This window comes from Castor canadensis, chromosome 18 (assembly GCF_047511655.1).
Source record: "Castor canadensis chromosome 18, mCasCan1.hap1v2, whole genome shotgun sequence".
Taxonomy (NCBI): domain Eukaryota; kingdom Metazoa; phylum Chordata; class Mammalia; order Rodentia; family Castoridae; genus Castor; species Castor canadensis.
The window spans coordinates 4995200-5018346 of record NC_133403.1 but is presented as its reverse complement, the minus strand read 5'-3'; the positions used below and the strand labels follow the sequence as shown (position 1 = coordinate 5018346).

The window sequence follows — 23147 nt, the reverse complement described above, 5'->3', positions numbered from 1 at the left end:
TTGCCTCTTCATTTTGAATAGCTGGAGTCACACAAGTTACACCATTGTGTCCATCAGGTTAAGTGTATTAAATGCACTTTTATTTCTAATGAATTAACTTTCAATGTAATCCTATCATAAATTTTGGAGCATTGTTCCATAAATATTGCAAAGAAAGCAAATAGATGAATGAAGGCTATCCATTCTCCTCTAATCTTAGCATCTTGTATAAGCATAATAATTAAGAAATTATTTACTCCAGAAACCTGAGTAATTCTATATCTATTAAGGTAACTGAATTTATAATTAAAAACCTCTAGAACAGGAAACTTCATGCTCATATGAATAATAAAATTCTGCAGAATACATTCTAGAAAATGGAAGAGAAAGAATGGAACATTTCCTATTCCTTTTTTATTTTCACATCAATTCCAAAGACATTATTTGTAAAGAAAACTGCACAACAGCACCCTATGAATACAAAGCACTAAAATTCTCAACACATTATTATCAATTCAATTCCAGGTATATAAAGTAGACCCTTGATATCCATGGGTATATGGTTCCAAGGAGTCTACTTTTGAGGGGAAAATACGCATGCTCAGTATACAAGAGTTTACAACTCTACTTTGGTTGCTTGAATCATTTTTTTGGCATACCACTACCCAACTTTTGCTAAAGACCCACTGCCTTTCAGCAAACCTAAACTTTTTACTTTATCCCTTAAATTATATATATATATATATATATATATATATATATATGTCATAGCCCAAATTAGTTCATTGCTTTCATTATTCTCCCTTCTGCCTTAGTCCTCTTAAGGTGATTTCTACAGGCTTGAATATTCCATATTCATACTTGTATAGAAAGTACATCAATTATATTCACCTTTTCCACATTGTTCATTTACCCTCTCCCCTGCATTAGTAACCTGTTTTACATTCTTGTCCTTCATTGTTCAGGTTTCTGTTCGTTGTTCATTGGGATTTTCCCTAACTCCCCTCCACTGTACTTCCTCATCCTATTCTCTCTATCCTGTGGTTGGTCAATAGTATTTGTTGAGTCTTGTTCCTTCACAGATGTGATATAATTCATTATTGTTTGCCATCTTTCCTCCTTTTCCTCATCTCTAAGTCTCCACTAACACTTCCACCTTTGGGTACATGTTCCATCTATATTTATGTGTAAAAATGGTATTATTTGTATTTATATGGAGTTTGTTTTCCACATATGAGACAGAACATGTGGCCTTTGGCTTTCTGAACCTGGCTAACTTCACTTAACATGATGTTCTCCAGTTCCATTCATTTACCTGCAAATGACTGCAAACAGGTCTTTCTTTGTAGATTTTTTGGGTGTTTTTCTTTTACTTACTTTTAAATCTGTTTTTATTATTATTGTGTTGGGGTTACATTATGACATTCATCAAAGTTCTTATGATGCATCATAGTTGAATTTACCTCCTCCCATATCATTCTCCTTTACCCATTCCTGGATCAGTTTCAACAGGTCTTTTTTTTAATTTTTCCATTTTCATACATGAGTTCATAATATTTTCATCATATTCATCCTCCTGCACACTTTCCCTACGTCCTCCCCCCTCCCGCTGGTATCAATCCCAAGACAGTGGCTGTTTTACCTTTCTTTTCTACATTTTGAAAAGAAGGAATTTTTGTTTGTTTAAGATAAGCTATATAGGGTTTTTCATTGTGACATTTTCATGTATTTATGTATCATAAACTGAATTGGTTCATCCCCTCTATATTTCTTCTTTCTACCTTAATCTCCAAATGGTGATCTTGACAGGTTTAAAAACTCTATATTCATTCTTGCATCAGAAGTATATCGCCTCTTTTCACCTTCATAACTTCCCTCTCTAACCCGCTGGCTCCCATTGGTGACCTCCTATTAGCATGCATGACCTGTTTTTCAGCATATTTAATATGCTTTATTTTAATATCCTGTTAGTTACAATAAGTCTTATTCCCTTTAGTCATTCTCTTAGAACTCGTTGGTAATTTATAGGTGTTAATTAAATTCCAAGATTTTCCCCAGATATCTTTGTTATTTTTACCTAGTATAATTCTATTACAGTACAAAATATTAATTAATGCTTTGTCTTAAGTTAATGAGTTGTTTTATGTTAACATTTCATGTACACTAGAGAAATCGTGTTTTATTAAGAGGTTGTGTGATGGAATCCTCTGTAACTGTGAATTTGAATTAGTGGACTGACTGAATTTTTCAGGTCATAATAACTGCCTCCTGTTTTGTACTAATTACTTTAAAGTAGTATGCAAATCTCCAACTGATACTGCACATAACCATGTTTCTATTTTCAGCTGCATCTATTTTGCCTAGTATTGCTTGTGTTGGTTTCAGTTATAGATTTTTTGCTTTTTTTGAAGCACTGATATTAGGTGGACACATTCTGGACATTAAATTCAAGATTGCTTTCAGGATAGCCTCTAGTGCAAAGCTCCCATCAGCTTCACTTTCCTAGCCATGGTACACGTAGTATGATAGCACAGATCTGGAAACTTCTGGATAGGGAAAGCTGGGGATGTATGATTCTCTAGTCAGACATGGGGTTTGAGATGATTGTAGGTGGATCTGCTATCGCATCCTCTGAACCTAATTAGACAGAGATCCTGTGTACCAGGATGAAACAGAGCAGGAACTTTTGTTTCCTTGGAGTCCCTCCCAGGAATCAGCTACTGTCCACCATTCATCTCAGGGCCAAGCCTGGTGTGGCCTTTGCAGTACCTCAGGGCCATGACTCCATGCTCTACTCAGACCCCTGAAAGGAGAATCTGTCCATGGCCTTTTAGTTCAGTGGCTCCTGAGAGAAGTGATGTTTCTTAGGCAAAATCCTCAAAGATGAAGTTTACGTCCATAGAAGTGATCTGATCCCACAGACACATCTTCCTCAGCTATGCAGGGTGCTGGGCTCATTTCTCTCATGTTATTCCTATCTGGTGGCCAGAGTTCTCCTTCCTCTATGGATCCTGAAGCACTGGGGACAAAGGAAGGTTATGAGACAGGTGCACTCATAAAGGGCTGTGCTGTGTGGATCTTACTGTCTGTTTTTTCATACTTGAATGTAAGAGTCATTTTGTACTTTGACCAATAACTGATTCTTAGTAAACTATTCCAAGCACAAAAAACCCAGGATCTATAGGGAGTCATGTCAAATGACACTATTTGCAATATTTTAGTTAGGTCTAAAAGGATAAACATGAATATTTGAGAGTATAATGAGTTAAAAAGTTAAATTACCTGCACCAGTATCTGGTCCCATATTTGTGATAGCTGTTAGTATCAATCACTCCAAATAGAGGGTAAAAGAAAAATACGGTTCATAGTCACAGTGAGTGATATCAAACTGTTTCAAACTGAGAAAACAAATTAAATTTTCTGCCTGGAAAAACATGCAGCCCATGTTACTTAAAAAAAATCAAGCTTCTGCAAAATGCTAATTATATTCAGCAAAACTATAAAAGAATCAAAGGTTTTTGCATAACTAGGTAGTTTCTGTAAGTATATGCAATAGACCATTAGCATGTTTTATTTTAGGAAGTTGTATGGGATGTAGAAAAACAGCAAGATTGTCAATTTGAAATCTCTTTTGATGACTGTATCACTGTGTAGTCCAGTTACTGTGAGATTTTAAGTGCACACTGTTTAAGAAATAGATTATTCACATGACTACACCTAAAGTAGGTATGTGAATAAAATACATCTGTATATGTATCTGTACAAAAATGGATGATACAGTTTAATTTTGATTTATCAGTAGAACTGCTTATAATATTATTTTAAAGTCATGTTCTTTCTTAACAGGTGGTTTTAAAAAGTGTGTTTACAACATCACCAAGGATTTTTATTCATTGTGCAGAAATCTGTACATGCAACCTGCGTTTGCAACCTGTGTTTCCTAAGTATTGCTTCTTCTTTAATAATGCTGTGAATTTCAGAGAGAACTTTGTTCCCCTTTTCCTCCCACTTTAGTGAACATACACTGACTCAGGCTGAGCACTGCCTTATAGGGCATGGTTGCCTGTGACCTCCTTGCTGCTCTGGTGTGCTGTTTTTGTGGGTGACCCTCCAGATTGCAAGCTGAGTCAGAGAGAGGAGCAGATCCAAAGATGACTCTGCAAGGTCAGAAGTATCCAAGGTCCAGCACAATGTAGCCAGTGTGGTGAGGGGCATGCCTGCATTGAGTAAATAATTATTAAACACTTACTTTGTGTTGGGTGCTTTGTTTAGCAGTGGATATACCAGGCCAAGCAAGACTGACTGTTTTCCCTGCCTCACTCAGGAGTCCACCCTGATGAGGAGTTGTAAGGGTTTGATGCATAGAGGGACCTCTGGTTTTTGCCTCTCCCATTGAAAGCAGGGAGACACGTGGGGTGTCTGTTGCACTCAGGGATCTGAAAGGCAATGAAAATTGGTAGGACCATAGAAGAGGAGGGAATAAGAGAAAATAAGAAATGTGACAGGTGAGTGAATGATTGCTGGGTTTAAGTGAAGTTGAAAAGAATTTCATGAAGGAGATACAGATGGAGTAACACAGAGATGAACAATGAATCCAGGTGAAGGGGTCTACCAGGATCAAAGTATTGGGATTCAGAATAGAAAAATTTCTTGGACCAGGGCATTAGCAATCCAGGGAAAACGACCTTTTACAGTTAAGGAGCTGCTGATAGCAAACATAACAATTATCGGGATTGACATAATACAGGCTGAAGCCCTGAATTAGAGAGTGTTATGTGGAAAATGCATGAGAAAATTGAAAGGGGAAGTAGGAACGACTAGATGAGACTAATAAAATGAAGATCATCCAAAATCTACATTTCCAAAGCCAATGTAATGGGAATCTTGTTAATTTGTGGATTTCCATTAGAAGACAAGAAACAAGGTTTCTGATTTATTAACATGAAGAATATTAGCTAATTTATCTCCAATATATAATTAGCTTTACATCTCTTTTCCTCATGGATTTTACATACTGTGTTTTTTAAATGCACTTAAACCAGGATTTATCATCTTACTAGTGTTCTAGCAGTTGAATTTGACATATTTCTTAGATGGGTTCTTTTTATATTTTGATGATATGCAGCTGTTTCTATTTTTTAAATATTACATTCTCTTGGACTAGAGATGTGGCTCAAGTGGTAGAGCACCTGCCTTGCAGGTGTGAAGCACTGAGTTCAAATTCCAATACCACCTAAAAAAATCATACTCATTCTTTTGTAGGTCATCCGCTGAGATTCCAAAACAGATCTACTTACTTAGTCTATTTAAACTGTCCTGTTTGAAAGTTTTAAGCTCAGGGGTTGCTTTTCTTGAATCCTGAATTCCTAAAAGGTACTACACATTCGTTTTGGCTAGCCTGTTTCTTTTCTTCCCTACATATCCCCTCCTTTTATACTACAATGCATTGTAGATAAACATTTGTGGTCATCAGCATATAGGAGTTGGGAAAGGGGATGAAAAACTAGCAGGATGTTAGTCTTGGAATACTCCCTGCACAGGATGGTCAGCATCAGGTTGTGTTGACCCACTGGCTTTGACTCTACCCAGTGGACAGCAGACCCTCTGCTATAAGGCCTTAAGTCCCATTGGGAGTTGACTCTTAATCCTTTGGCCTATGCAGTCCTTTTGGTCCCAATTCCTCATGAAAAATACGTCATGTAGTCAAGTAAGCGATATAAATTATTTTTGAACAAAAGAATCTTCTGAGAGCATTAAATGTGACCAAGTTCCTGAATCCCACTCCATGAACTTTGTATTAATTGATTTTGCAGAAATTTGGGGAGTCTGTGGTTTTCCAAAGCCAAAGGTTTTTTAAATAAGAGAGCTTGAGTGTGAGTTGAATGCGTTCAGAAAGGAGAAACACTTTGTTCTGTATCCTGGCATCCATTCCCCTGAGCAGTGAATGAGGAGCTGGGAAGGAGATAGAAGTGCAGTGGTGGTGAGAACTTCCCAGTGCTCTGCTTCCTGAGGACCCACAGCTTCCCTCAGGTTTTTTGTTCTCTCCTCAAGCCCTAGTGGGGGGCTTATGCAAATATACCCTACCGCCCCTGTGCCAGCCCTACATTGTACCTTGAGTCTGGTCTTTCTGTTTGGGCATGACTAGGGAAGGATACACTTGATGAGTGTGGTCTGGGGTCCTCCAGGCAGCAGTAGGCAGTTGAATTCTCAATGAGTATTCAGAAGAGACAAGGAGCCCATGGGATGGTCCACAGTCACAATAACCCTACTAACTCAGGACTCTAGCTGTGTTCTTTGGTGTAAGCATACTTTATGTAGGTATCACAATCTCCAATGTCACAGAGCCCGAAGTTGTAGGGTATGGATAACCAGGAGAGGTGGAAAGAGTGGACACTGTATTTGCTCACTGTAGAATTGAGATTGATGTATTTTTTAAAATTAAGGACAAACCACCTATAATAGGAATTAGAAGGTTTGAGCATCTTCAAATATTGCTTCCCATCCTTGTAAGTGATCATTTTTGAGTTTTGATAATTCTTCTGTACTTTCAGTTGATCTCGCCTTCATCATTTTAGCTCTGTCATTAGACAAGGGCTGCTCTGAATTACCAGTTCCTAGGGCTTCTGTTGCAAAATATCACAACCTGAGTGACTGAAAGAAGGTAAATTTATTCTCTCTTGGTTCTGGAAATTAGTAGTCTTAAGTCAAGGTGTTGTCACCATGTTGTCCATGTTCCCTCTGAAAAGTGTGGGGACATATGATTTCTTCCTTCCTTCTAGTTTCTGGTGGCTCCCAGTGATCCTTCACATCCCTTGGTTACTACTACTAGTCCATATAACATTGCATTTAGGGCACACACTAGTCAAACAAACCTTATTTTAATTTAATTACATTTGAAAATACACTGCATTCAAATAGGATCCCATTTTGAGGTTCTGAGTAAACACAGAGTTTGGGATACACTATTCAACCTTCTACATTCCGACAGCTGGCCTACCAAAATTGATGTCCATTTCACGTGCAAAGTGGATTCACTGAACCCCAACATCCTCATAAGTTTTGATTGTTTAAACATTAACTCTGCATCTGAACTGTCATCAAAATATCAACTCTGAGGTTTCAAATGGAAAGATCCAAATAATCTAAGTTGGGTATGAATGATTCTTCTGGAGTCTTCTGGTATGACCCATCCTGGGAGCAAAAACCCCTCTTCATCTGTGAAACTAGAGCACAGTTTTCTACCTTCTGAAAAGCAATTGTGGGAGAAGCATAGGCTAGACATTCTCTTTACAGGGAGAGAAAATGAAAGCAGTCAAAGTGATCCAAAGCAACCCTGAAACCAGGAGGGCAAATTCTGTTAGGTTTCTGATGTGGGTAATGTTCTTCTGTGCTTTTTGTGTAGTTGTTCTTGAAAATGCCAATAACTATGGAAATTGAACAAATGTTGCGCATACTTTAAAAGACAAAGAAGAAAATGTGAGGCCATGCACACAATGTTTGGGTCATTTCTCCCTCCTTCACCCAACCCCTCCTTTACCCCACGCTCTCTTACCCTGCACCCCCTTGATACCCGGCAGAAACTATTTTGCCCTTATCTCAAATTTTGTTGAAGAGAGAGTATAAGCAATAATAGGAAGTAACAAGGGTTTTTGCTAGTTGAGATAAGGATAGCTATACCGGGAGTTGACTCACATTAACTTCCTGTGCGTGTGTGTTACCTTCTAGGTTAATTCTTTTTTATCTCACCTTTTCTCTAGTTCCTGGTCCCCTTTTCCTATTGGCCTCAGTTGCTTTTAAGGTATCTGCTTTAGTTTCTCTGTGTTAAGGGCAACAAATGCTAGCTAATTTTTTAGGTGGCTTACCTATCCTCACCCCTCCCTTGTGTGCTCTCGCTTTTATCATGTGCTCAAAGTCCAATCCCCTTGTTGTATTTCCCCGTGATCTAATGTCCACATATGAGTGAGAAAATACAACTTTGGTCTTTTGGGCCAGGCTAACCTCACTCAGAATGATGTTCTCCAATTCCATCCACTTACCAGTGAATGATACCATTTCGTTCTTCTTCATGGCTGCATAAAATACCATTGTGTATAGATACCACACTTTCTTGATCCATTTGTCAGTGCTGGGGCATCTTGGCTGTTTCCATAACTTGGCTATTGTGAAAAGTGCCACAATAAACATGGGTGTGCAGGTGCCTCAGGAGTAACCTGTGTCACAGTCTTGTGGGTATATCCCCAAGAGTGGTATTGCTGGATCAAATGGTAGATCAATGTCTAGCTTTCTTAAGCAGCCTCCAAATTTTTTTCCAGAGTGGTTGTACTAGTTTACATTCCCACCAACAGTACAAGAGGGTTCCTTTTTCCAACACCTGTTGTTGGTGGTGTTGCTGATGATGGCTATTCTAACAGGGTGAAGTGGAATCTTAGTGTGGTTTTAATTTGCATTTCCTTTATTGCTAGAGATGGTGAGCATTTTTTCATGTGTTTTTTGGCCATTTGAATTTCTTCTTTTCAGAAAGTTCTGTTTAGTTCACTTGCCCATTTCTTTATTGGTTCATTAGTTTTGGGAGAATTTTAGTTTTTTAAGTACCCTATATATTCTGGTTATCAGTCCTTTGTCTGATGTGTAGCTGGCAACTATATTCTCCCACTCTGTGGGTGTTCTCTTCAGTTTAGAGACCATTTCTTTTGATGAATAGAAGCTTTTTAGTTTTATGAGGTCCCATTTATCTATGCTATCTCTTAGTTGCTGTGCTGCTGGGGTTCCATTGAGAAAGTTCTTATGTAAACCTAGTAACTCCAGAGTATTTCATACTCTTTCCTGTATCAACTTTAGAGTTTGTGGTCTGATATTAAGATCCTTGATCCATTTTGAGTTAATCTTGGTATAGGGTGATATACATGGACCTAGTTTCAGTTTTTTGCAGACTGCTAACCAGTTTTCCCAGCAGTTTTTGTTGAAGAGGCTGCTATTTCTCCATCGTATATTTGTAGCTCCTTTGTCAAAGACAAGTTGGTTATAGTTGTGTGGCTTCATATCTGGGTCCTCTATTCTGTTCCACTGGTCTTCATGTCTGTTTTTGTGCCAGTACCATGCTGTTTTTATCGTTATTGCTTTGTAACATAGTTTGACGTCAGGTATCGTGATACCTCCAGCATTGTTCTTTTGACTGAGTATTGCTTTGGCTATTCGTGGCCTCTTGTGTTTCCACATAAATTTCACCATAGATTTTTCAATCTCTTTAATGAGTGTCCTTGGAATTTTGATGGGAATTGCATTAAACATGTACTTTTGGGAGTATTGACATTTTTACTATGTTGATTCTACCAATCCATGAGCATGGGAGATCTCTCCACTTTCTATAGTCTTCCTCAATCTCTTTCTTCAGAAGTTTAAAGTTCTCCTTGTAGAGGTCATTCACATCTTTTGTTAGGTTTACACCTAGGTATTTGATTTTTTTTGAGGCTATTATAAATGGAATTGTATTCATACAATAATTTCAGTTTGCTATTGTTAGTGTATAGAAATGCTAATGATTTTTCTGTGTTGATTTTATATCCTGATACCTTGCTGTAGCTATTGATGATGTCTAGAAGCTTCTGAGTAGAGTTTTTTGGGCCTTTAAGGTATAGGATCATGTCGTCTGCAAATAGGGATATTTTGACAGTTTCTTTACCTATTTCTATTCCTTTTATTCCTTCTTCTTGCCTAATTGCTCTGGCTAAGAATTCCAGTACTATGTTGAATAGGAGTGGAGACAGTGGGCATCCTTGTCTGGTTCCTGATTTTAGAGGGAATGGTTTCAGTTTTTCTCTGTTAAGTATAATGCTGGATGTAGGTTTGTCATATATATCTTTTATAATGTTGAAGTACTTTCCTTCTATTCCTAGTTTTCTTAGAGCTTTTATCATGAAATGGTGTTGGATCTTAGCAAAGGCTTTTTCTACATCTATTGAGATGATGAAGTGGTTTTTGTCTTTGCTTCTGTTAATGTGGTTTATTACATTTATTGATTTTTGTATGTTGAACCACCCCTGCATCCCTGGGAAGAAGCCTACTTGGTCGTAGTGAATAATCTTTTTGATGCATTGTTGAATTCGGTTTGCCATTATTTTGTTGAGGATTTTTGCATCAATGTTCATTAAGGAGATTGGCCTATAGTTCTCCATTTTGGAGGTGTCTTTGCCTGTTTTGGGGATAAGTGTAATACTGGCTTCATAAAAGGTATTTGGCAGTTTTCCTTCCCTTTCTATTTCGTGGAACAGTTTAAAGAGGGTTGGTATCAGTTCTTCTTTAAAGGTCTGGTAGAATTCAGCAGAGAATCCATCAGGCCCTGGACTTTTCTTTTTGGGGAGACTCTTGATTGCTGCTTCAATTTCATTTTCTGTTATAGGTCTATTCAGGTGATTAATTTCCTCTTGGTTCAGTTTTGGATGATCATATGTATCTAGAAATCTGTCCATTTCTTTTAGATTTTCAAATTTATTTGAATATAGGTTCTCAAAGTAGTCTCTGATGATTTCCTGGACTTCCATGGTGTTTGTTGTTATCTTCCCTTGCATTCTTGATTTTGCTAATTTGGGTTTTTTCTCTCCTCATTTTAGTCAGGTTTGCCAGGGTTCTATCCATTTTGTTTATTTTTTCAAAGAACCAACTTTTTTTTCATTAATTCTTTGTATGGTTTTTTTGGTTTCTATTTCATTGATTTCAGCTCTTATTTTTATTATTTCTCTCTGATTTGTTTTGGGATTTGCTTGTTCTTGTTTTTCTAGGAGTTTGAGATGTATCATTAGGTCATTGATTTGGGATCTTTCAGTCTTTTTAATATATGCACTCATGGCTATAAACTTTCCTCTCAGGACTGCCTTTGCTGTGTCCCATAGGTTCCTGTAGTTTGTGTTTTCATTTTCATTGACTTCCAGGAACTTTTTAATTTCCTCTTTTATTTCATAATGATCCATTGTTCATTAAGTAATGAGTTATTTACTTTCCAGCTGTTTGCATGTTTTTTGTCTTTATTTTTGTTGTTGAGTTCTACTTTTACTGCATTGTGATCAGATAGTATGCATGGTATAATTTCTATTTTCTTATATTTGCTGAGGCTTGCTTTGTGCCCTAGGATGTGATCTATTTTGGAGAAGGTTCCATGGGCTGCTGAGAAGAATGTATATTGTGTAGAAGTTGGTTGAAATGTTCTGTAGACATCAAGTAGGTCCATTTGATCTATTGCATATTTTAGATCTTGGATTTCTTTATTGAGTTTTTGTTTGGATGACCTATCTATTGATGATATGGGGTTGTTAAAGTCTCCCACAACCACTGTGTTGGTGTTAATGTATGCTTTTAGGTCTTTCAGGGTATGTTTGATGAAATTGGGTGCATTGACATTGGGTGCATACAGGTTGATGATTATTATTTCTTTGTGGTCTATTTCCCCTTTGATTAGTATGGAATGTCATTCTTTATCTCATTTGATCAATGTAGGTTTGAAGTCTACTTTGTCAGAGATAAGTATTGCTACTCCTGCCTGTTTTCAGGGGCCATTGGCTTGGTATATCTTCTTCCAGCCTTTCATCCTAAGCCTATGCTTATTTCTATTGGTGAGATGGGTCTCCTGTAAGCAACAAATTGTTGGATCTTCCTTTTTAATCCATTTTGTTAAGTGGTGCCTTTTGATGGGTGAATTAAGTCCATTAACATTAAGCATTAGTACTGATAGATATGTGGTGATTCCTGTCATTTAGTTGTCTTAGTTGTTTGAAGGTTTGATTGTGTGTACCTAAGTTGAGGTTACTCTCTACTTTCTTGCTTTTTCTTTTCCTGTGGTTTGGTGCTTCCTGTCTTTTCATGGTTAAGTTGGGTTTCACTTTCTGTATGCAGAATCCCTTGAAGAATCTTTTGTAGTGGTGGCTTTGTGGTCACATATTGTTTTAGTTTCTGCTTCTCATAGAAGACTTTTATTGCTCCATCTATTTTGAATGATAGTTTTGCTGGGTAGGGTATCCTGGGGTTGAAGTTATTTTCATTCAGTGCCCGGAAGATCTCACCCCATGCTCTTCTTGCTTTTAATGTTTCTGTCGAGAAGTCTGCTGTGATTTTGATGGGCTTACCTTTTTATGTTATTTGTTTTTTCTCTCTTACAGCCTTCAATATTCTTTCCCTAGCTTCTGAACTTGTTGTTTTAATGATGATATGTCATGGGGTAGTTCTATTTTGATCTGGTCTGTTTGGTGTCCTGGAGGCCTCTTGCATTTGTATGGGAATATCTTTCTCTAGATTTGGGAAATTTTCCGCTATTATTTTGTTGAATACATTACACATTCTCTTCTCTTACACCTCTTCTCCTTCTTCGATGCCCATGATTCTCAAATTTGGTCTTTTGATGGAATCAGTGAGTTCTTGCATTTTCTTTTCACAGGTCTTGAGTTGTTTAATTAATAGTTCTTCAGTTTTTCCATTAATTACCATTTCATCTTCGAGTTCTTAGATTCTGTCTTCTGTTTGTTCTATTCTGCTGGATTGGCCTTCCATTTTGTTTTGGAGTTCTGTTTCGTTCTTTTTTCTGAGGTTTTCCATATCCTGAGTGGTTTCCTCTTTAATGTTGTCTATTTTTGTCCTAAGTTCATTTATCTGTTTATTAATCGTGTTCTCTGTTTCACTTTGGTGTTTATACAGTGCTTCTATGGTTTCCTTTATTTCTTCTTTTGCTTTTTCAAATTCTCTATTTTTGTTGTCTTGAAATTTCTTGAGTGTCTCGTGTATATTTTGGTTGACCCTATCCAGTATCATCTCTATAAAATTCTCATTGAGTACCTGTAGTATGTCTTCTTTTAAATTATTCTTGTGGGCTTCATTGGGTTCTTTGGCATAGTTTACTTCATTTTGCTGGAGTCTGGATCTGAGTATCTGTTTTCTTCATTCACCTCTGGTTCCTGTACTAATTTTTTACTGTGGGGAAACTGGTTTCCCTGTTTTTTCTGTCTTCCCATCATTGTTCTTGGTGTTGTTACTGTCCCTGTACTGTGTGCAATTAAGTATTTTCTAGCTTGTAATAATAATGATGATAATATTTAGAATGGAAGGGTGAGAGGAGATGGAAAGCAAGAAGTTAAAGAAAAGGGAATAACAAATAAACAGACAAGTAGGAGAAAACAAAACAAGGAAACAAAAACGTTTCAAAGGTATAAACAGGGAGCATTAGTGTACTAATCGACAGTAAGCTGAACAGGCATTAGAGAGACAAAGAGAGGATTGAAAATAAAAAATAAAAAGAACAAAGATAAGAATAAAAATAAAAAATAAGTAAATGAAAGAAATATATGTATATAAATAAAATAAAACAAAATGAAAAATAGAAAAAAATCCCTCCAAGTTCAAATGCAATGAAGTTTCAGTCTTAATAATTTTGGTGTCTGTCTCAGTCTCCAATCCTGGAGATGGTGCCTCAGATGTTGTTCTGTAGTTGTCTCATCAAAGGGGACGCATAAAGTAGAACAAAACTGCACAAAAAAAAAAACCCAAAAAGTGTCCCAAGTTCAAATGCAATACAGTTTCAGTAAGTTTTTCAGCATGCAGGTGTAGTTTGGTTGTTCTCTCATCAAAGGTAGGGAGAGAGAAAAAAAAGAAAAAAAGAGTCTGGAGACAGTTCTGTGAATGGTATCTGCATCTGTGGCTTGCTTGCCCGCTGCTGTCAGCCTGCTGTTTCTGGAGGTGTTATTTATGCAGATTTCAGGGGTGAGCTTAACACTCATCTGGCCCTTCAGGCTTTGTTTACTCAGAGTTCTCCTGTGCACGAGCCTCTGCTACACGCTTTCCCCTTTCCAAGCACACTGGGGGAGGTAACACTGCACCTGCTTTCTCTGGCCTGCGTGTTTGTTTACAGCTCACGTGGGAAGTGGGTCTTCCCCCCTCTCCTGTGGAGTTTCCCTCCCACCACCACTTTTACAAGCTTTCCTGCTCCTGATTACTGGGTGGTGCTGCTGCTCCTGCCAGCTGCCATGTTTATTTACAGCTCATGTGGGAGGTGGGTCTTCCCCCCTCTCCTGTGGAGTTTTCCCCCCTTCGCCACTCTCACAAGCTTTCCCGCTCCTGGTTGCTGGGTGCGTGCCCCCACTCCCGCCAGAGCCTCTCCAGGCTGCCTGGCTTGTTTATTTACAGTTCTGGGAAGGACTCCCTTCCCCCAATCTTCGGCACTCAGTGCACCCCACCCTCTTTCCCACATGTCTTTATTGTTCTTATTGCTTATTACTCAGTTTTTCTTTTTTCCTCCAGTGGAGGTCACTCTGTCCAGGGGACTATGCTGCTCTGGCCCAGGGTTGTCTGTGGGAGTACCGCAATACTGCTAAGCTCACTTTGTCCACATGTTCCCAAGCCATCTGGGCACAGGTGGCTGGCGGCCTGGGGGCCCTCCTGGTCTCTCCATTTAACGTGAAGTGGAGATTCTCTGCGCTGGCTGGAGGTGTGGAGGGGTCAAAGTTTTGCCTCTTCTTGGTGGTTTTGCCTGCAAGGTGTGTCTCCAGCGTCTCTCCAAGATTTCACTATAGGAAGCTCGCTTTCTGCTTCCTCCCTGTAGCCGCCATCTAGGAATCTCCCATGCTCTTCTTTCATAGGCAATTGGAGTTGATATTCATGTATTTTTTAAGTCTTTATCAGTTGGTCTAGGACCAGAGTATGACTTTTATATATGCAACAATTTGAATAATTTATAATTAATGGGCTTCTGTATTAATTGCTTTCTGCTTTTAATTAGACAGATGATTATGTAAATTTTTAAGTTTAAATTACTACTTTTAAGTTGATAATTTTAATTTGGGTCAACTTTGGAATGTTACCTTTTTCTGATTTTTGGATTGAATTTTGTCATCCTAGACCTTAGTCCAAATTTTGTATTAATTTCTAGAAGTATATTCAATTGTAAATTAAATATATTATCTGTGTAGATTGTACTAAAAGTAGTGGTTACTGTTTGGAACTTACTAATAGAATTTTAGGGTTTTGGAGTACCATTTGAGCCTTGCTTTACACTGAGATGTATGTGTTACAGGAGAACTATCATGAATCTTTTTTATCATGTGTGTTATTCTTTCAAGGACAGTACCCTCTGCTCAGAGACCCACTGCCCCATGTCCTGAGATGCCTGCGAAACCTGCACCATCGCACAGCAGGCCCAGGGCCCAACTGCTTTGTGGGTGCCAGAAGGCACACAGCTGCTGGCTTTGCTTTTCCTTGTCTTGCTGAGGACTTCCCTGAAGCTATGCTCAACACCAGGAATCCCACTCTTCCAAAATAGTAGGCCCAGGGCCCTGCTGCCACAAGGGCCCAAAAGGCACACACCTGCCCACTGTGTTTCCCCATGGGCAGTCAGCAATGCTACTCAGTACAGGGAAGCCTGCTGCCAATCGACAATGGACTCCATGATTCAGGCTTCTCCACTGTGCACAGAGGGTGAGCACTTCTCTCACGCCACTCAAGGGTCCTTGCTCTCTCTTCACAGAGCAGCAGCACCAGCTCCTCCACTGAGGAAAGGAAAGAAGTAATCTGCATCACAAGAAACCTGGCACCTTGTGTGATAAAAGGTTTCCAGTGTGCTTCTCCCTGAGGAAAGTTGCTCTAACCCCAGGAGAAATGGCTGACATGCTCCATGTGACTGCCTTTGAACAAGAACCTTCCCTGGGCTGGCAGACACAGGACCCTTGGCAGTGAAAGCCTCCAAGGAACTCCTGGCACCAGAGTCTTCAGTCAGTGAGAACATCTGACAAAAGCCTGCCTCCCAGCATAGTTATATACTGTAAGTTCTGGGGAAGCCAGAAGACAGGAAAGTTACAACAGGTTATGGCATGAGACCGGCAAATTGACAAGAGACCCAGTTTAGATCTCCAAATACTCCTTCTTCCCCAACATCTGACACCATTGCAGAGCTAGGTATCTAAATACACTGCCATTTAGTGGACTGAAAGACTCAGTTATGGAGGGAGATAAGTTGCTCTGAAGAGCACTAGAAAACTGAGAATCATTTAATGTAAAATTTGTGTTTGTCGCTCTCTAGGCTATGACGTAAATTTTACATTCATCTGTCTACAACTTCTTGTGCTGTTTATTCCAACAATGGCTCCATATTCTTGCTCTCCAGCTTCTATCAAGCACTATTGTCCAACCTTCTCATTCTGGGCCATTATCAGAGGAGAGCCCTGTAACCTGCATTTCAGCCTTTAACCTTAAACCTCTTCTTCCTCTCCCCCTTTCTATCACCCTCCTCAACTCTTTCAACCTAACAACAACCAGAACTTCTCCCTAGCTCTTAATTTCCCCTGTTACTGCTCACCCACAGACAGTCCTCCTTCACTATCAATACCATTAGTGGTTAAGCCAATTCCCTGATAAATTTTACAATTTTGTTGTGTCCATAGCAGTTTGTCCATCTGTTCAACTTTCTCTATTGTTCTCCCCCTATTCTCCCCCATTTCAACAATTAATGACTCTCCTCACCACATCGCAGTCTGCTTCTTAATCATCCCCTTCTTATACCTAAGCTACTATCCATCCCTGCTACACAAACTTTTCACTGCATATAACCTACTGCCTCTGTATCCCTCCCATTACAACCCCTACTACCTTTAGCCTTTCAGGACTACAAAAATACATTCTTTCTCCAAAAGACATTCTTGCTCTGCATTTTCAGGCACCCAAAGAGAACTTGTAATTTATCTCCTGTGCATAAGAGGGCTCAATGCTTTATTTATTCCTAGTTGTTACTCCTTAAATTCTATTTATGTGATATTAATTGATATATTTATATCAGTTTCATTTTGCCTGTCATTTTCTGCCTAAACCTTTTGGCATTCCTTTATTTATTATTTTTGTGTTTTTCTTGGTTTTTGCTTTTATGAAATAAGGCCTTACTATGTGAACCAGAGTGGTCCACAACACCTAGGCCTACATCTGGTTAGAGCAGCCATTCACTTTTGGTATTTCTATGAGTCTGTAGGTATAACTGCCGTACAGTCTCAAAGTCATTCAATTTGATAATCTGTCTCCTTTGTTACTATGATATAATACCCATAGGTGAAGGCCCAACGTAGTACACACCTGGAGGACATTTATACGTGCTCTCTTCCCACAGTGAGCACAATTAGGAGATGGACACAGACAGGTCTTTGTGTTGATGGAGCCCTGGGGAAGATATGGTCCAAGGTTACCCTTCAAGACTGAGGAGGTTTTGGTCCTCCAGCTCTCCCAGACCAGCCTCTCCTCCCTGGTATCTCTGTGTTCCAACTGTTGCCCACATCTGTGTCTGTGTTGCAGATTCTTACAGTGACAGCTGTGGGGACAGCAACAAGAATTTCTGGGGCTCAGAGGAGCCTCAATGCTTGTCTTCTCCCTCTTGTAAAATACTTTGGTTAGTTCTGGAATTCTTTAGACCCAGGTTGTTTTGTAAATACATTTTATTCTTAATTTAATGTGAAAATATTCTATTTAATCTATATTTTATACTAAAATTTATTTTATTAAAATATAGATTAATTTATTTTAGGTGCTTTTAAAAGTTTCTTTGCAATAAAAATTCATCACATGACAAATCTCTAAATAGAGATAGAATATAGGGTTATAAAGCAAACTCTGTAATGAGTGTCATTCTTGCCCACTTTCTCCTGCAGCCCACATTGAGACTTCACAGAGAAGAGTAACAACTCATGTATCACTTGCAGTCCCTCCATATGTAATGACTCTAGGTATTTTATTGAGTGAAGTCTGTTTGTCCCACTGAATGGAAACATGGGAGCAACATTACCCAGGATTCCAGGATGTCTGGAATGTTGGGTGCTTTATACCTGGTCGGCTTGACTGGTGTCTAATCCTTGACACCCATCTGTACCTGATGATCTTCAATGCATTGCTTATCTCTCTCCAAGATGCAAGCTGTCTTTCTAAATGTAAGAAGATTCTACACCTCATTAAATTGTATCTCATTTGTCCTTTTGTTCTACTGGCCAAAGGCACTTTGGCCTTTGGGATATAACTAGCATAACACTTGCTCTTGATCATTCCTTGTCAATACTCACTTGTTTCTTCTGTTCATGACTGTTGTGCATTTGTTGCTGAGTTTCTCTCATCCTGATTATGTTGCTTTATCATGGTTTGCATCATTTTTCTTTATGACTTTTTCCTTAGTTTTTTGAAAAGCACATTGTCTAGTAATGAGTCTTTTCACATCATTCTGTAGTGGCATTATTCTGGGTTTATTTCTCTTTGTTCTTACCATTACTTTATATGGAATTGGCAGTGATATTTTTTCATTGCTTATTTGACATGAAATTTACTTTAGGAGCATTAAGGTTCACTGAAAGTGTTCCAGATTCTGTCATGAAGTAGGGAATACCATAGGACCCAAGAACTGCTGAGATTTGCCCAAGAGTAAGGCCTTCAGCCTGTGTGGACCCCTGCAGAGACATTGCTGGTCTCAGGGAATTGTATCTAATGATGAGTTCTTTGGAGTTTCCATATACATGTAAAAATCAAACAATGCACAAAAATTGAAAAGAATACATGACAATGCAATTGATAGATATTTTAAATTGTTAGATCACAAGTGAGTTGTATTCCTTTCATTTTACATTTTGGAAAACAATTAAAAGAAACATAATTGGATTTAATACATTTTAAACAGTAATGCTTTCTATATGCATTTCATACTGGAATATTCTAAGCTAAAACTTTATCAACACAGTGCATTATCATTCTCTTAATTGATATGCATAGCCAATATTTGGAGGTGTTATGGAGAATAATGATTATTTGATTATTTGCAGAAACAAATCAATCCAAGTATTGTCCAGATTTAAATTGTGTGTGTCATGGTGGATCCAACACAGGGTAGGCATGAAAAAGAGGCTCAGGCTCTACACAGTGTCATGAAACATTCTCATCCTCAGGCCCTGCTATTTCACATAATATGTTATAAAAAACCCCATTTCTTGTCCCCTAGGTTCACCTTAAGGCTGCCTAGGAGACAGCCCAGGGTCATTTATTCCTTGAAAACATTTGTAGACACTCTTCCCTCAGACAGAACCCTCAGCAGAGGGCAGCAAACAGACCTTGCTGCACATTATTGGGTCCTGGAGAGTCAGGATCAAAGGTCATCTTCCAGGGCTGGGGTGGCTTCTCCTTATACATAGCCTCTCCAGACAGCTCCAATGACAGGTGAACTGCTGTCTGAATTTCAGATTCCTGTAGTGACAGATGGAAGGAGAGCTCCTTGAGTTCCTGGGTCTCATAGGGGTTGAAACTTCATGAATATTAGAAACTCAAATCAAATCTTCAGGTCAAAAGACAGGATACTGCTTGTTTTACTTTTTAAATGTTAATACCTAAAAAAATATATCCCCTACAATGAGACATTGGGAATAAGACTTGTGTAGTCATTGTGTTTCACTCTCTGATCTGAGTCAGCTACATGCCCTTCTCTTGGCTCAGTACTGCTAAAGGTCATTCTCTTCCCCCTCCCCCCAGCAAACTTGCAGGGAGAAAATTTTTAGACAGAATGGGAAAAGCTCTGTTTCAGGAGTTTGGAGGATGATTTAGAGGTCTCATGTTCAGGGATCTCTGTCTCCAGAGAACTAAATATTTCTAAACTTGGACTAAACTTTTCCCAGTGTTCCCAATAGACTGAACTGTTCCCAGTATGTGCCACTGGGCAAGTTATATCACCACCTATAAAACATGGAGCATAGACTCTTCTCTGCCCAAACCATCTGGCTGGTGCAAGTGTCACAGTATGTGATAAAAGATATGTTTTATGAAGTACAAATCATTTATCTTTTCTGCACTTGGTTACAGGATTTAATCAGACTTACCAAGGATTTGATTCTTGGTATGGGTTCTCTGACTTCAGGCGTAATTCTTGGTGTTAATAGTTGCTGTAGTGTTAATATAAGTAATGCAGTTGTAATTTTTCATATGATAGGAGACTTCTCAGACATATTAAGGATAAATTCTGAGAGTCCTATGAGAAAATTGTACTGAATAGTTTTTTTTAAGACATAGTTTCATTTTATTAGTAAAAGCAGGATTATTAAGTGGTTAAGTTAATTTTTAAAAATTAGCAACTTCAAGTATAACAACCTTGAAACTGGAATAAGTGTTTATTTTCAACTAATAAAAATGACTGGTTACAAAAATAAATTTACTCATGAGAGATATTTTTGGTTAATGTCTTTTAAAAGACATTCCTTCTTTCCCTACCCCATCACAAGACAATTATTGACTACAAACATTCCTTCTTTCTTATTGAAAATTTGTGCCTATGACCAACAAATTCTCATCCTTCCATCACCAGTAACCGCCATTCACTCTGCTCCTATGAGTTTAATATTTTTACATTCTACATCTAAGTGAGTTCATGTGGTATTCATCTTATTTTCTCTGCTTCAATATAAAATTTATAATCCTATTTCTCAAAAATTAAATGTATGTTTGTACATATGCATCAAAACACTTCAAAGCATATTCTTGAACTATTACTCTCTGGATATAAGGCAAATTTTTATTTACCCGAATTTATGATACAGCATTGTTTAAATTTCTTGTCAATATCATACATTAATTTTATGTTTGAATATAAAAATATACATTTTTTATGTAAGGGACAGAGATCAAACAAAATATTCACAGAAAATATCCAACATATTGTCTGCTTTTATATGTAATTTCATTTACCTGATTATTCTTTTTGCACTCAATATCTCTTTAATGAAGATACATTGCAGTCCTCTCACTTTATCCTTGGTTTTCTTTCTAGAGTTTCAATTATTTGAGGTTAACCAACGTCGAAGTTGTCAAGTGGAATATTCCAAAAATCAATGTATCTTAAGTTTTAAATCTGGCACCACTTTTAGTGTTATGATGGAATTTCATAGCATCCTGTTCCATCCAGCCTAAGACATGAGTCATCCCTTTGGCCCATGTATTCATACAGTACACACCTCAGTTATTAGAAGGAGTGGGGGAGCATCTCAGTGAGGTGTTCAGGTAACTTATTTTGCTTATTAATAGTCACAAAGCTCAAGAGGAGATGTGATAATGCTGATGTCTGTATATACCTATGCATGTAAAGGAAAAGACACCATATATATAGGTAGCAGTACTATCTGCAGTTATAGGTAGCAGTACTATCTGCAGTTTCAGTCAACCACTAGGCAATTTGTCTGTATCTCTTATGATAGTGAGTGAGTTACTCTAATTCTTTATTTTTATTAGTGGTCACTATGCTTTAAGTTCCTGTTGTTTCATGTTAATATAGCAATGCCGGCTTTGATGTCTTAATATATTCTCAAAATTAATAGTATTTTTGTCTTGATTTTTTACATGGTGGCCTTGCTAGGTTTATTAGGCTGATCCTTATTGGCAGGACTCGAGTCAAACTGCCGTGTAGGTAGGACTACGGGCAAAGGTCACTGCACTGAGTTAGAACAGTGTTTAACTGTAGTTTAAAAGGTAATATTTTAAACTACTCTGAGTCTTTATTTAAGCAAATCTCTTACATAATCTCAAGTTCATACTGATAATCTTTCTTTTGTTATTATGCTAAAACGTTCATAACAATGAACTTAATATTGTAAGCAACTGTAAATGTGCAAATACATTCAGAACACCATGTGGCTGGATCACATGTTCCATATTTCCAGAACATTTTCATCTATCAAAACAGAAGCTATCCACCAGACAACAATGCCCCATCCCTTCTGTCCCTACCACTGGTGACCTCTGTTTCAGCTTCTGCCCCTGTAAAGTTGCCTACTTGTAAGGCCTCATATAAGTGGAATGTATAATATTCACCAGTTTGGTCAAAGACTCTTAACAACTCTTTTCCTGGTTTATAGCAATCTCTTAAAACCTACTGAAACGACATGCACACTTACAGTCACAAAGCAATTTATTTCTGTGGCCACCACAAGGTAGAGCAATGCCTGAAGTTTCTCAGATTTTAATTCTGCATTAATGACCTACTGAATGATGCGACCACCCGTCATTTCAAATGGCGCAGGAAGAACTGTATTATTGTGAACTTGATTTTACCCTGTCACCTCCTCAAGTCAAATGATGACCATGCCCGTGCATCCCCTGGGGCCCAGGAATCGCTCAGGTGACCCGAGACCTGCCCTGGACTCCTCTGAGGCTGGGCCTGGACCCCGAATCAATGGCGGAAAAACGCCGCCCCCTCCTCAGGCAGGACCTGGGTCAGGACGCGCTGCATCTAGTCAGTCAGTGATCAGTCAGTGATCTACGGACAGAATCCTGAGGAAGAGTCTTTTAGCTCCTCAGCTGACAGGACAGCCCCTCGGCAGATGTCCCCAGACCTCCACTCACCAGGCTGAGGAGTCTGAGGCAAGCGCACCTCGCAGAAGTCCTGGCTGAGAAGCTGATGGCGCCCTGAAGAGAGGGCGCTGGACAGAAGAGCACCGGAAGTTGTCATTCCCACCCCTCCCTCAGGTCCTCCCTCAGGCCTGTTCTACCCAATCAGGACCAGAGGGCGGGAGCAGCCACGCCCACTTCCGGACCAGTGAGCCAGCTTCCCACCTGACGTCTGTTACCATGGCTCCCAGTGTGGTGATGAGGACTGATGCAGGTTCGGGAAGGTAAGTGTGCCTATGCCAGGGACCACTTGCAATGGAAATTCCACCCCCACCAGACAGCATCCATGCACCCTCTCCCTTCACTCAGCCTGGTGTTTCTAGACTTCTGGCCATGAAGCTCAAGGCTATGCTAGGGCCCTCAGCTGCACATAGTACCCCAGGAGCTCTCAAAACCTAAACATCAGCTCCTGTGATCACCAGTCATCTCTTACAACCAAACTTTAAATCAACTTCCTGGCTTTCCCTGTACCTTGTTTACACTTCCTATAAGTAGCAGAACCCCCCGCCCACTACTTTCATACGAGTAGAAGATTTGTTTTCCAGTTCTGGTCTAAGCACCCACTACTGTCCCAACATGTAGAGATGAGTAACAGCTAAATGTATAAACCATTAAGTATTGATGTGGCTCATTTGTAAATACGTTCACAACATGCAACATCTACTTGGATTAATCCCCAGAACCACAAATAAATAAACAAATATAAACTACATGATGTCAGAGTTAAGACATGATTACAGTAATAGAAATACAAACAT

General features: G+C 38.8%; 1 long non-coding RNA gene across 1 annotated transcript; it reads right to left on the bottom strand.

The window, feature by feature from the left end:
- Window positions 1-742: 742 nt before the first annotated feature.
- Window positions 743-22474, bottom strand: LOC141418845 (uncharacterized). The gene is made up of 3 exons (XR_012443499.1): window positions 22345-22474; window positions 19074-19206; window positions 743-2998 (listed from the first exon to the last, which is right to left on the bottom strand). It is a non-coding gene; the product is annotated as an uncharacterized lncRNA (long non-coding RNA).
- Window positions 22475-23147: the final 673 nt, after the last annotated feature.